The sequence below is a fragment of the Macaca mulatta genome, chromosome 17, assembly GCF_049350105.2.
Source record: "Macaca mulatta isolate MMU2019108-1 chromosome 17, T2T-MMU8v2.0, whole genome shotgun sequence".
NCBI lineage: Eukaryota > Metazoa > Chordata > Mammalia > Primates > Cercopithecidae > Macaca > Macaca mulatta.
In genome coordinates this window covers 92143386-92158819 of record NC_133422.1, presented here as the reverse complement: position 1 = coordinate 92158819, position 15434 = coordinate 92143386, and the positions used below count along the sequence as shown (strand labels likewise).

General features: G+C 37.8%; 1 long non-coding RNA gene across 1 annotated transcript in view; it reads left to right on the top strand.

The window, feature by feature from the left end:
* LOC114673441 (uncharacterized) overlaps nt 1–15434 on the top strand; it is a 65635-nt gene that overhangs the window by 1359 nt on the left and 48842 nt on the right. The window contains exon 2 of the long non-coding RNA XR_013407692.1: nt 933–978. This is a non-coding gene — a long non-coding RNA (uncharacterized LOC114673441). The remainder of the gene's footprint in view (nt 1–932; nt 979–15434) is intronic.

The window sequence follows — 15434 nt, the reverse complement described above, 5'->3', positions numbered from 1 at the left end:
ATACATTTCTGTAGTTCTGTTGTTAAAGCCTGGCATACCTCTCCCCCGGTCCTCTTTCCCACAAGGTCATCATGCAGAGGGGATTTTGGTCTGAGTTAAAAGCCAGGTATTCTTTCACCATCTTTTCTGTCGATAGTCAAACTACTGCAAAGACTACTCAAATTTAGTAGTTTCCTATTTCCCTAGAGCTTCGTTATATTAGAATGGGTAACTTATATTTGCATTACCTTGCTATAATAAATACACACCAAGTTTTCATTTAAAATTATCAAGGACAAATGTCCTCTGAATTTAAAAATGTGTATGTAGTAAAATATAACTCAGCATTTCTTGATTACATATCATTAAAATATGAATGGTACTATCTGAGCCACCAGAATCAGCAGTGAAGGTATTATATTAATAAAAAGGACTAAGAATCAGGACTGTTTAAAGGGAATTGGAACAGAAGAGGATCTACTATTTCATGCTAGGCTAGTAATGTGAAATAGTGAAAATTGAGAGAACTTACATGGGTGCTTCATATCTGAGCTACTTTGGCAGGGATGTTTCAAGAGGATGTAGGTAAGTATGGTGTTCACCTAGCTTTCCAGAAGTCTCATATTTTGTGTAAAACTGGTATGCTTATTCATGGTTACTTTAGGTTAGTAGCAGCTATAGTTCTTTTCCAAGGAAAGACAGATTGTCTCTTTTAAGATTCTAATTGTGCATCTTGGTAATAAGAAGTTCTTAGATTTGTTCAATAGAGTCAGGAAGCATGAAGCTTTCTCTCTAGATCATGACAACCCATCTAGTACCTTGCATTACAGAGAAGTTCTAAGTCCATTTACTTTGCAAGGAATAAAGATTCAGTGATTTATGTTTTTGAGAAATTTGCTTTGGGATTGTGGGTCCAGAAGGTCGCCTAAAACAACTGTTTTCATGACTCCTAGGTCCCTAGATGTTGAGAAGCTCTGGACTGAAGCTGTCACAAAAATAGTGAGTAGTCTCCGTAGTCACTCCACTTAGCATAATAGAGAGTAGGACAGCTTTGTGACATTTCTCAGGTTATTTCCCCTGACCTCTCATCAATGCTGACGTTTTTGATAAGAAGGAGTATAGAGACTGCAGCCCTTTGGGTGGTTATAGCTCGTTTATTTACAGGCCTTATATTGACAGGCCTCAGATTTCATGCTCAGTACTATAAAGGTTGATTTTTAACCACCAAGAGGCAAAAGAAACATGACAGGTCAGAGCATATTTTCTCACCTATTCTGGCTTAAACGATGGTACTTACCTGATTTGTGGCTGTATGTGAAATGTTGGGTGAAAGATTAGCTGCTATAAAAAGGATGTCAGGACGTGTAGAGAATTTAGAGGACTTGGGGGAGAGATGGATGTCTGTTTTCTAACCCCTTAGTCATGTTCATTCTGATGCCAGCATAAACTCTATTCTGAGATGATTATAGAAATAACTTTTGTCTTCATTCGTTTGTGGGAAATAAATAAAAATGATATAAAAGAAATATGAATTATGCCCAAGAGCTGTAAATCTGTAAGACAGTGAAAACTTAACGCTGTAACTGACACTGCAGGGTCCCTTTAGTTTCCGAAGTGCATTGCCAGGAGAATAAAAAGAAAGAAAATCTTCATTTCTCCTCCCTCCACTAAATCTGAGAGGGAGTTATCTCACCTATAGCCAGATACCTTCCATTATCACAGTTGTGTTACCATGGAAACCCAGGTCCATCCTTTCTTTCTGTGAAAGATGTTGGAAAAGGTGGTATGAAGTGGGAAATCCACTGTATTCTGGGACTTCCTGACACCAGCAAGAAGCAAATATGCAGAGAATTTAATAGAACCAAATTAGTAGAGGATATTTGTAATGCGAGGGGTACTTTTCAACTGTAAAACCCTGATTCCTATTGCTTCTTATTAAAGCCTGCATGCCTCTGATTAACCATAAAGGGGAAGGGCACGTCAAGTACATTTAGCACCTGTGAAACGCTGCTGGCAATTATAAGGAGAGCAGACGATGGTTTCTTGCCCTCTGAGGCTCCTAATACAGTTGAGAATCTGAAATATATATGTGGAGTGGAAAGGAAGGGGCAAAATAAACTTTGTTCTTCCTTTAAAAATGTGATATGTCTCAGTGTTTTTGAAAAGAAAAGGAATTAGAATGCAGAAATTAAGAGTATGGGAACAACTCAATAAAAGAAACTTATGGGTGGACAGAGTAGATGTTTCAAAAGGCCATTTTAATCAGAAAAAAAAATCTGAAAGAAAATGCGTAATGATTAAAATGTAGGCAGAAAAAAGAAAAAGACTGAAGAATCTTAAGAGCTGGAGGATTCTGTGGAAAACAGAGCTTCAGTGTGGTTCATATAACAAAGCAGAAGAGCAGGCACAGTGTTGCTTGCGTACCCAGCAGTTTCCCTTTATTTTTGCCAAAGAAGCTGGGGTGAATCAGGATTGGACTTTAATAGCATTGCTTTCCCTCTGCCCACCGTTAGTCCAGAAGTAGGCACGTGACTCAGTTCTTGTCATCGGAATGGGGAGAAGGCTGCTGGGGCTGGAGGGATTTCTAGGATATTGACAAGAGTGAGGAAATATCCCTGTTTTCTGATGTCACTCTCCTTGCTTCCTGCTTTACACATTGAAATACGAGAATGTGGACACCATTTTGGGGCTATGATGCATTATGGCATTATGATGCAATACCGTAGAAAGCCAGCAACTTCAGATGGCCAAGGAGGAGGATGGGAAGAACCTAGGTTCTGCATGACAACTTTGGACAGTCAAACTAACATTAGAACTTCCTACCTTTGGACTTACGGCTAAGTAAACAGCTGGTGTCTTTCGATTTAAGTCTGTGTTGGTAAGGTTTTCTGCATCTTACAGTAAAATACATCCCACCTGTTACGAAAAGTGTGAGCCATTCCAGCCAAAATGGGGTTTAAAAAAATCAGCAAGCATTTGTGAGCACTTTCATTTCACTAATATCCGAATGATATTTCAAAGATACTATAATATTAATTGAGCAATTACTGTGTATATTTTTTAGGCTCTGGGGATACAACAATAAGCAATTATCCTAAAGGGCTTGTATTCTAGCAGGAGAGACAGATAGTAAGCAACCAATTACATGTTTATGTTACAAAATAATGGTTATCATTAAAACTAATAAGAAGGAAAAATCAGGAATTAGAAAAGGCATATAGTAATTATATAAATAATATTACAAAATGTATAACTAAATAGCTGAATGAAATTACAAAAACAAACACTTTCCAAGTAAATGAGAATGAAATGTATAGTTTATAGTGACATTCCCAGAGGTCGAGAGACACAGTAAATTGGAGTAGGTTAGTCCAGGAGAGTTAGTCTGAAGGAAATTAATATTGTATCAGGTTTTGAAGGAAGTGGCTAAAGGACAGGCTAGATGGGGCAGAAGAGAACACTCTAGATGTAAGGAACTGGAAGAGCAAAGGAAGAAAGCAGGAATGAAGTAAGAGCGAATAAGGGAAATACCAGAATCACTTGATTTTTAAATTCCCTGTAGCAACAGCATTCTAGGGGCATCTCTCAGAGAAAAAGAAAGATGCCAGAAGTCTCAAAGCAAGATTATTTAAAAGTATAAAAATAATATAGGAGAAAAATACAGAAGACAAAGTAGGAGTACAAGAGTGCATTTGAAATTAAGGCGTCATTCAAAATAATGAATAATTTATAATGTGGGCGTCAAAAGAGTTGTCATAAGAAGTAATTATGGATTTAAGGGCATCAAGAAGGAGGGATTCAAACTTTCACAAATAGAAATAGAAGGAAATATGAGGAGTGGCAAAAAATAAGGACAGGTAGAAAAACAGTTTTGGCTTGTGGTTATTTTTCCATGGTAGCTGTTATTGACATGCATTATGTAGAAATGAATGGAATTTGATTGAAAAGAAAAATTTCAATAGAACGGTAATACATAAAGATAGTCTTTTTGGTAACTAGTGTAATTTAAAATGTTTTCAGTAGAATGCCTTTTTTGTACCTTGCTGTAGGAAAATCTTTTCAACAAAAAAAGCTGTAAGTAATAATAAGTTACAGATTAGCAAAGCATTTTGGAAATAAAAAAACCCATAGATGTGCCAAATGTAATAGTAGAGCAACAATAATAAATATTTGTAATAAAAATCAGAACTTTTTAGGCATTATGTGGTTTCTGGTCAAACATGGTTGTAGTACTAATTTTTCTAATGCTATTTTCTGTACAAATATAAGAATTTTTTAAATTAAGCTATGGTAGATATATGAACACATCTTGGTATTATTGGAGGTAGGATTTACCACTCACTTTTTGTGACCCCAAGTGTAACCCTGAACAGACTTCTGCCTTAACACCAATAGCACGTGATTGTGCTGTCTTCTCCAGTGACTGGGGAAAGGGACAGAGCTTTGTTCATTTTTGTTTTACCAGCATTCAGCACATTGCCTAAAAACAATTGTGGGAATTCATAAAATGTTTGTAAATAAATGAGCAACTGAGTGGACTATAATGTTGCTTCTAAAAACCCTGGGTTTTGAACACAGAGAAGATAAGAATAAAAGGAAAGGAATAAGGATTTTCCCTAAATCAAGGTGAGGTTGATATAAGTGTCCTCTAAAGTTGGTCTAATCTCCAAAGAAACTTGTATCTCAAAAACACTAAGTCTGCAACAGGCAAGGTCAATGGCAGTTTGTAGACCTGGAATTTAGTAGTGCCAGGAAAGATCTGAAAAATCATGTCTTCTATCAACTGACTGTTGTCTGAAATTCTGCACTTAGGGTTTGGTGTTTTGATGTAAAAGTTATTTTTTTCCAATTAAAATGTAAGTGGGAGATATACAGTTAAATTTCACAGTCTGTCAACTTTGGGCATGGAATTATGCTTACCTGGATGAAAAAGAAAATGAAGAAAGTAAACTAGAAGAAAATAGTTTAAATTGGGGGATAAGTCATGGCATGAGTATGTGCCCAGAGCGAGTATAAGGAGGCCATAAGTAAATCCACTTATTTTGTCATACACTTACTAATTTTTTTCAGTAAGGTTAATCACTCCACATGGCGTAACATGAAAAATAACAGCCTTTACAATTACTAGATTCTTAAACTCATTTCAAGAATTTAACTCATTTTAAATTTTTATGAGATTATAAGAAGTTTTTAAACTTTGAAGCTGCATCCCTTCTCTGATTCCCTCCATTTCTCCTCTGCTTCTCACATTATTGTGTTCAGCAATGGTTTGGAGGCATCTTGGGGAAGACAGAGCAGAGTTATGGTGGAAGTACCATCTAACTCTTCTCAGCAGCCATCCAGTTATCTTGTTGAGGGAAGTTATTCATCCTGCTCTCTAGAATTATCACCTCAAAAATCAGTTTCCTGCTTTTCACAGAACAGTACACCATCTTTTACTATTATCCTAATTAATATTTCTCACACAGCCTTACAAAATATTAGTCACTTAATGAATTATTAACCACATTCATTGGGCTGCACTAGTTGAAAAATATGTCTTGTTTACTTAGTCAGAGCGCTATCTCTGTGCAATGGCATTGATGGTGAAATTGATCAGAGTCTACATTTGAATGAGAGAAGCTGAGGGAGACATTTCAGAAATAGTAAGCCTTATTTTCCTTGGTGTACCAGGTAGTCAAGGAAAGTTAAAGTATTTTCTTATACTTTGTCTTGATTACATTCTTTTGGGGACTGGTCTCTGGTGTTTATTAGGTTTTTAAGATTTTGGCCATTTTCCATGCAAACTAATGTTTCCAATGAAAAGATACAACAATGCGTGTTAATTGCATAAGAAATATTAATCTGTTAATGTAATTAAATTATATAAGCAACAATTAGTTTCAAAGCTGGAATGGATTAAGTCAGTTCTATACTACACACTGACAAAGTGAAAGGAACTCAAATGGACAAATTGTGGTGCTGTAAGGTTATGATTCTTAAGATTTTTATATTAATGTTGCAAAGTTTCCAAGTGCTCAGTGCTGCTCTTTACATTAGGGCTGTAGACTCTCTTAAGCCTGAGGGTTCTATCTGGATATGTGATTGATGGGGTGGAGGCTGGACTGAGGCTTAGTAAGACATTTAACCACACCTTGTATAATACTCCTTAAATGCTGGCTCTCACAAACACAGAAATAGCGAACATTAACTAGCTCTGTTTCGATATCTACCATCTACCTGTCAACTTAAAATCATGAAATCTATAAATTTGGAGAGGAGAGCTTTATTTCTTCCTAAGAGTTGCAGCCAGCAGGGTGGCCATCCTAGCTGGCTGGGAAGTGTAACCTCAGGCAGAGACCAAAAGAAAAAGTTATTCTAGGGAGGATGAGATAGGAATTTATGCTGAATGGATTGGCCAAGTATATTTATTTAACACGTTGTAGGAGGAGCTATAAATATCCATGAAGAGGGGGCATGTGCATGAATAGTAGGCAAACATGGATGTTACGTACATCCGTTGTTCACTTTGGTGTGGAGACTTCACATTTAAATGCATTCCAATTAAGCTCTATATGTCAAAAGGTGAAGCAGGGATATGAAGGCACTCAGTGCTCAGCCTCTGTAAACCAGACAGAACCAGAAGATGGTCAGTGGTCTCTTATCAGGAGAAAGTTACTGAAATCAGTCTTTTGTCCAATCAAAGCCGTAGCTGTAGCTTGTGGAAAAGAGGGGTCAGTTAGTCAGCATCTGGTGCTCAATGAGCTATGATTGTTTCAACAGTGTTTATCTTGAGGCCAGTGCTTGTTTAGCTGCTAGAGAATAAGAAAAACCTGTGGCAATTAGAGCATAGTTTATTCTATAAGGGTAGGGGTATGTGACTTTAGCTTTTTCTGTCATGGCCTTAGGTCTCATTTATTATTTGGTACTTTATTGCCACAAGGAGCCTGTTCCATTAGTCTTATGATCTCTATTTTAACATATCTATTTTGTTTTTTTCCTCCACTTGATTCCAGAAAGGACTAAAGTACATTTCATAAATACATATAAGATAAACTTAAATAAAAATAAGAAAACTTTAAATAAAAATGAACTATATTAATACATTTCCAGTTTTAAGGGTCAAATAGATTTTTTCAAGAAACCTTTATCTATTCAAAATAAGTTTTTTCAGAAACTGTGTTGCACATTGGTGTACATCTCTTTAAATAGATTTCACCGTGGCATTCACACTTTGTGTTGCTCTATATGTCTTAGGGTTGGGGTAGGGGGAGCATGTTAATGCCCAAATCCTTCCGAAGTCTCATCAGTGAATAATCTGGGGGAAGGAGGGTTGGGAATGTGTATATTGAACAAAATCCTCTAAATGATTCTGACTTGCCTCTGGGTTGAAAATCAATTTAGCCGGGCGCGGTGGCTCAAGCCTGTAATCCCAGCACTTTGGGAGGCCGAGACGGGTGGATCACCAGGTCAGGAGTTTGAGACCAGCCTGACTAACACGGTGAAACCCCGTCTCTACTAAAAAATACAAAAAACTAGCCGGGCGAGGTGGCGGGCGCCTGTAGTCCCAGCTACTTGGGAGGCTGAGGCAGGAGAATGGCGTGAACCCGGGAGGTGGAGCTTGCAGTGAGCTGAGATCCGGCCACTGCACTCCAGCCTGGGCGACAGAGCGAGACTCCGTCTCAAAAAAAAAAAAAAAAAGAAAAAAGAAAATCAATTTAACAATACTATGTGTTTTCTGAAGTAAAGATCACACTTAAAGGAACTGGTGATCTTGGAAATTTTTACCGAGGATACTAATGAGATAGCCTACCCCAAATCCAGAATTTAACTTAAATTCCACCTCCCCTTGTTTTCCTTAAACTAATCTCTCACCATATTTTCCAAAAACTTTATACCTTTCTTCTCATGTGTACTGCAATTTGTCTTGCATTATATTTATCTTTGTCATTTCAGCTGGTGTATGGACTCATGGATGTCTGGCGGGGAGGAGGGTGGAGAATCTATAACTGTTTTCATCTTTCTAATCTTTATTATGCTTTAGTCCATAGTATATATTCAATAAATGTTGAATGAATTGGATTAAATATAAAACATTAAATGTTATGAAAAGTATGCTTAATTTTCAAATTATCAAATTATTCTCCCTACTAAAGGGAAATCAATGGTGTTTTTCAACTTTGAACTGAAACTCTAAACTATATGAACTCATAACAATGTGAAATTTTAAACAGTATTATTCTTCAAAAGACAGTAACATAGGCTTAATTCACAGGAACTGCAGCTGGGTCTCATCCTTTAAGCAATCGTTTTTAATGTTCTAACCAAATACTTATACTAAAAGACAAACAACTGCTGAATGTGATAAAGTAATGGAAAAATATAGAAAAACTCCCATTTTCTCTATCTCATTGCATGTGAAATCATTCTTAAAAAGAATCACTTCCACTTCTATTTGAATCAAAAATAGCCAATAAGGCGATTCTAACTGGTTTAAAAAAAACCAACAAGAATAAAACAAATCACCAAGGCAAATGAGTTTTAAAAGGTATGAGTCATCAAGGTTAAAAAATATTAGAAAAATATACAAAAACTTACACATGTCCTTGATATAGTTTTGTCTTGTGTCCCCTTAAAATTTCAGTAGTTTTTCTTGTTGCTTAGAAATCAAGGACATCTGATTGGCAGGACTGTGACAAGCTGTTAAGGAAACTATTTATGATGTCTTCAGTCCCCATATTAAAGACCCCCTTTTTCATTCTAGCTGAGGGCTGGTGTAGGCAGGACAGGAAAGCTTACAGATGGTGGGAGGCACAGAACCTTCATAGGGGCTGAGGCAAGAATATCCAGATGACAGCAGACGGGAGAGAGAATAAAAGATGCCAGCCTTCTCATTGTGAGTTTACAGTGGCTCCCTTAGTCGGGGGCTTTTGGCATGGTTCTCATGAATTACACAATCTAATCTACTTCTGTACAGAAGATTTTGGAGGCACAGTTGAGTGTGCTAAAATGGCATTACTACCTACTCAGAACATGATGCTTCTGTGTGCCCATATGCCCAACTTATTTTCAAATGTATTTGAGAAAAATAGAAAATAGGCATTCTTAGTACTAGAGACATACAATAAAAATGCGCATGACTCTATCCATTTGTAGGTTTCTTGGGAGTTTTGTCAGGCTCCAGGGGACCCATTTTTGTACTACATGAGTTCTCTGGTCATAGATCGTTGATGTCATTGGCACATGGTGCCTAGCTCATGAGCCAGTAAGATTTGTTTCCTCCTAGGAATTTAGAACTGGAGTCCAGAGGGTGGGGCTGGGCATTTGAACTAGGAAGTAAGGAAAGCCACACTGGGAAAGCCTTTGATGGCCTCTGTGTACAACTCAGCAGAAATGCTAATCTGCAGAGAAATGTCAAAGAATAAAGTCGATTATTAGAGAAGTAGTGATGGCTCACTTAGTTCCTGAGAGCTTTCCTACTCATGAGGAGATCCAATTGCATTTTCTACCATTGGCATTGAGATCCCTGCCTCCACCCCAACATTACACTAAATTTTCCTTTAAGTTAGTATCAGTGGTTTTCCGGTTTTCTATTACAACCAGAAGGTTCCTGAAAAAGACAAAATTATCCTGTTAGAACATGTTCTCTTATATCTCTGTTAAGAATACATTGGAAATGAACAGCATTCTATTGTCAGTTTGTCAGCATTAATTATAAATTATGGCCCAATAATTTTACAGATCCTAATTGCATATAGCTGATGACAGTGACTTCTGGAGCTGCTTTATGATAGTGTTAGAGGGTCCTGCCAGATTCCCTGGAGGAGATAGTTTGTCCTTTCTGTGATGATGGAAATAATGTCTCTCATGCAGGTTTAATAACAAGATGCAGTGCAAAAGCTCCAGGCACTAGCCAGGTCATGTGACATGAGGCCTGGGATCAGCTTATCTCACAGACCCAGACATAGAACCCCGTGCCAGTCCCACAACAAGTGGACAATCTAGGAGGATTTGAGTATTTCCTGCAGCTATTCAACAAATACAGAAAGAGGTGGTTTGCTTCAACTTAACTGTTTATTGTTGTTCTTACGCAGCAACAGTTCTCCAGTTGTCATCTGGAGAAACGGAAAAGTAATATGAAATCATCTAGTTCCTCCTTAAGATAGTACTTGGGATCCTGTGAATGCAGGGATTTCCTTATTGTCCTACCTGCAGGGAGGGGCATTCAGGGCTTCTGGATCATAACCTCGGTCACATTTTAAAACTTGACGTAATGTCTAAAATAGCTGTATTTATATTTTAAACTAACTTGAAAATGAAACTACTAGACCATATAATTTACCTACTAAATTTGGACATTTTTGAGAATAAAAAGGGATACTATTAATAGTAAAATGAAAACAGCCCTTATAAAACCATCAGGTCTCATGAGACTTATTCACTACCACAAGAACAGTATGGAGAAATCACCCCCATGATTCAATTATCTCCCGCTGGGTCCCTCCCACAACATGAGGGAATTATGGGAACTGTAATTCGAGATGAGATTTGGGTGGGGACACAGCCAAATCATATCACAATGTTAAGTTGCTCTTAATCATTTTATTGATGAAGTACAACAGGTTGATTAGTAATACAGGAGTTTTACCTGATCCTTACCTGTTTTGTAAATGTTATTTTGGAGAAAACCACTCCTATGATTTGTTTATAAGAAGTCTAGCATGGAGTGTCGGTGATCACATTTAGAGAATTGTAACTGTGATATTAATGAGGACTGACAATGTGGATGATGATGATCCAATTCATGTGCATCAGAAAAAAAATCACAACTTGATTTTTTACCTGCTTTGTTTCAATTAATCCTAATTTTTAGAAAACAGATAAACGCATGACCCAGACAAGGGTCTTTGCTTAGTAAAGATTTGGAATTTTCTCATGCCAAGAGATCCTTTCCTGAGGCCTTTTCCAATTGAATCCAAAGTTTGCCATCCAGTTCTTCCAGAGGAGAAGAATCTAGATTTAGTAGATTATTGTTATTATTATTATTATTTTGCCAACTTCTAGTCTCTCCTTCATGTATTTGACAGCTCCTTAAAGTTTCTGGCTATAGCCCAGCCCTCCAGCTCCCTGACTGAGATGGGACCTATCAGAAGCATGTGGGTGTTAAAATCCCAACTTGCCTCCATTCCTCAAGCCCTGGACTTAAATTGGGGTCCTCTGGCCCTGTGGATAACCTTAACCTCATTACCTCATTTCCACTCCAGGTTTGAATTTCTTCTCTCTTTCTGTATCTAGTGATTTCCCATTCTATCTTCTAATCCTGACTTTAATGTAATTATATTTGCTGTATTTTGTTCAATAATTACAAGTTATTGGAATGGGGCCAAGAGCCCTTTCTCAGCAGTTTAGTCTCCAGATGTTGGTATAAATGAAGATTAGACTTCTCCTGATCTTCAGATCTTTCAGAATGCCATGTCTAATTTTTTTCATGAACAGAATTAACAGAGGAAACCAGAGCCAGTATCTAAAATCTCAGAGTCCATCACAATGTTTTGAGTTCATCATATATTGTGACATAGTCCATCACAATGTTTTGGGAAAACAAAATAAAACAGTCTCCTACCCTAAAATACTTAGTATCTTTAATTAAAACCACCAACGTCAAACCCTGATGGCAGTGAAACCACCAATTTTAAACTTTGCGAAGGAGCTGGGGTTGTTTTACTAGGAATAATCACAACAGGTCAGGTAGTATTTGTGGAGGGTTCACTTTTGAGTAGGAATATGGGGGTCACCACAAGAAGTTCTGTCCACATCAACTCAACCCTTGAGGAACATGGAGCACACATCAGAATGCAGATGTACACTTGCCTTTACAGTGTCCAAGTTCCTATCAGTGAGCCACACTGTTCTCAGATCCTCAGGGTCCATAGTCTTTTCACATGTTTTTTATTTGGTACCCTGAACTATAGGACTGGGTACACTGTAGCTTCAGTTAAGATGTGATTGGTGTAGACGCATTCACTGACGTTTGTAGGGTTTTCCTGGATTTGTTTTCCCTTGCAGTTTTGGATGGCTGGTTCTCTGGGGGCTCAGGACGACACCAGGCAGTCGGAGTAAGGCTGTGCTCTGGCAGGGACTGATGAGGCCTGGAGGAGCGGGGATGTGCACAGACTCACAATATCTTTTTTTTTTTTTTTTCTTTTTGGCATTTAAAAAGCATCAGATTACATTGTGAATAAATCCATATTGGAAGGTTATTTAAGTCAGTAAGCACCAGTCTGCCAACCACATAAGCTGTACAATAGCCTCTATCAGGCTGCTTAAAGGAAAGCAGGCTGAAGATTGATCCAGAATGCCAGGAGTTGCATCCTAAAAGTCAGGCTCTTTCTCTTCTGCCTTTACTACTGAGGGAAAGGAGTAGGGGAAACCAAGGTAAAGAGTTTCACGAACCTCCACTCTCCCCCTCACGTCAGCTCTCAGCACTAAAGAGGCAAGTTAGGAAGCACAAGTGTCCATCAACAGACTAAATGGATGAACAGAATGTTCTATATCCACACAGCCGAGTATCAGCCCTAGATAGGAAGGCAATTCTGACACATGCTACAACATGGATGAACCTTGAGGACATTATGCTATGGTGAAATAAACTCATCACAAACAAATACTGTATGATTCCACTTATATAAAATATCTAGAACAGGCAAATTCATAAATATAGAAAGTAGAAGTCACCAGGCACTAGGGGGAGAGGGGAATGGGGAATTGTTGAATGAGTATAAGAATTCTGCTTGAGTTGATGAAAAAGATCAGGAGAGGGATGATGGTGATGGTTGTACAGCATTGTGAATGTACTTAATGCTGCTGAACTTAAAGCCACTTAAAGTGGCCTCTGTGTATAAAACCACAGTTCTTAAAAAGGCAAGTTGAGGGGATTACCACTTCTGGAAAGATGGAGTGGATTCACTTTTCCCTATTTCTCACTGAGCACAACTAAAACCCCTGGACATACATGATATGTAGAACAAACAGAAGAGTCTAAAAGGTGGAGAGAAGAAAGCAAAGCCTCCAGGGACCTTGAGACCCAATAAATGACACAGATGTGAGTTTCCTCGGTTTTCTTTTTGCTTCATATAACCTAGACTAAGTGCTGCAGAAGTCGCCTGCTTGGAAACACACCAATAAATGCAGGCCAAAAAAAAAAAGCCCTGAGTAAAGGGCTTGACATTGAAGGTGCTGGTTTCATATTTGATGGGAGAGGGAAGCAGGTGGAGCTGCAATAGGTGACTCGATGTCTAGGCCTAGAGAGTAGCCCCCAGATCGCTGTGGATGCAAACTTGCTGGAAGGATCTCAAAGACACCCATTGAGTCCCCTAAATTTTTCCTTTATTCAGATTATATAAAACTTTTGTTTTACTCTATTTAGGTTAAATAGTACACAAAACGTTGCCTCATTTCCAATCTTCACAAAAATTTCAAAGACTGGTTTGATACAGTATGTAGTATGGGACTCCTTAGTTATTGTAGCTCAATATAGTGTCTGCAGAAACTGAGCCAGCTCAGGTGATTCTACCCCAAGTAAGTATGGTTACTCAGGAGAAATTATACCCAGAACTGACATTATTCCAGCACTTTTAAACAAATACTGAGAATTTCTAAAATTCAAACATGGTAAAGATTAGCTAACCTTTAATCCTATGAGAAGAACAACATTTAACCCCAAAGAAATCCTCAGTTGCAAGTCTCTTTACAGCTCTGTAAACAGCAGGGTGGAGAATGAGGTGAAGGCTGCACCTGACAAATCACCAAACCCTTGTTTCTGTTCCTTTGTTTTCTCATCTGTAAAATGGGGATAACAATAAAAATTCTTCTAAAGATGAAAAAACATCATGTTAGCTACTCACAGTTCTCATCACAAACTGTAAATCTTGGAAAGCAGGGACTCTCTTTGCCTTTCGAACATTCCAGAAAAACCTAGTCTGCTGTCTTGTAGACATTCAGGGAGGACTTAACTAACCACAGCATCGTGTCCACTGCTGAGCACTTAGTACCAGTACTCTGAGCTATGGAAGACCTGGAAGGTCTCTTTGTATCCCTGGGGCCAGAAATCTACACCACCTGGTCAAAGGTCCTGTTCTTGATGGCTTAGAAATCTGACCACTCTTTGATCCCAGGCGGGAATATCCCAGTGGCAGAGGAGACGGGCACAGTTCTTCATTAAAACAACCATATCATTTCTTATACATCCTCCTTGGAGGATCTCAGGATTATCGTGGCTTCTTCAAATCTAATTAAACCATGAAGCCACCCTATGAATGAGTGGACTTTTTAATCCCTGTCTTGCAAGTTGAAAAACTTGTTTGGTTAAATTATAATGTCAGGCATACTAATTTAGGCATATAAGAAGTGTAAGCAACATTCAACACTTACTCCATATTTTATCCACTGGATTCTACTTGGCAGGTACCAAAGAAGAAAAATTAATACCTTATCATTTATGCCTGCTGTTTTTTGTTTTTGTTTTTTAACCTCCCCTAGTTATCTAAGGGACTTTAATTCTCTAAATCTCAAGGTGGTAGGCTGACTTTAGTGTAAGTAAGATGTAAATGTAGTGATAATTTTTTGAGGGATCTAGATATTTAATTTAAAATGTCTCTAGTTAAGGACAAATAACAGAATTTCTTTAATTTATACAGCAGTCTCAATTAGGCAGTGGTTAGTAAAAATGTATTTAAAAGGCCTAAATCAAAATTTAATGAAATTGGTTGTTTATTTCACCTGCTGTTAACGGATAACCACAAACTTCATTCTTGGGTGTCCTCACTTTCTTATTTACATGAATTATTTATCTTATGTCTCAAAATTTAATACATGTCATAGAGCTGCAAATTACACAATTCATCTTGGGTTTTGTAGTTTGCTGTCTACATGGGTAATCAATCTCAGCTATTAGTTTTATTTATTAAACCCAGCTCAAGAAGTAAAGGTTTGACCCTATCTTATATTATGCTAAAAAAAAAAAAAGATATGGTTAGTCCAAGATATTGAATGCAGTGCAGCTAAAAAGAAAACCAATTTAAGTGAAAGGTGAATTAATAAATGCTGTGCCAATCCTGCATGTCAGGATTATGGGAGGAGATTAATGTTTTGTTCCTGCCAAGGCAGAAATCAGAACATGCTGGACAGCAGGTAAAAAAAAATTAAATAATGGTTTCAAAAGTCATTCTGAATCAGTGAAACAAACTTTGAAAATGTTAAGAAAGGAACTGTCAGGTATAAAAACCCACCAGCCTCTGCTTAGCTGAATTTTTTTTTTTTTTTTTTTTGAGACAGAGTTTTGCTCTTCTTGCCCAGGCTGGAGTGCAGTGGCACAATCTTGGCTCACTGCAACCTCCACCTCTCAAGTCCAAGTGATTCTCCTGCCTCAGCCTCCCGAGTAGCTGAGATTACAGGCATGTGCCACCACACTCAGCTAA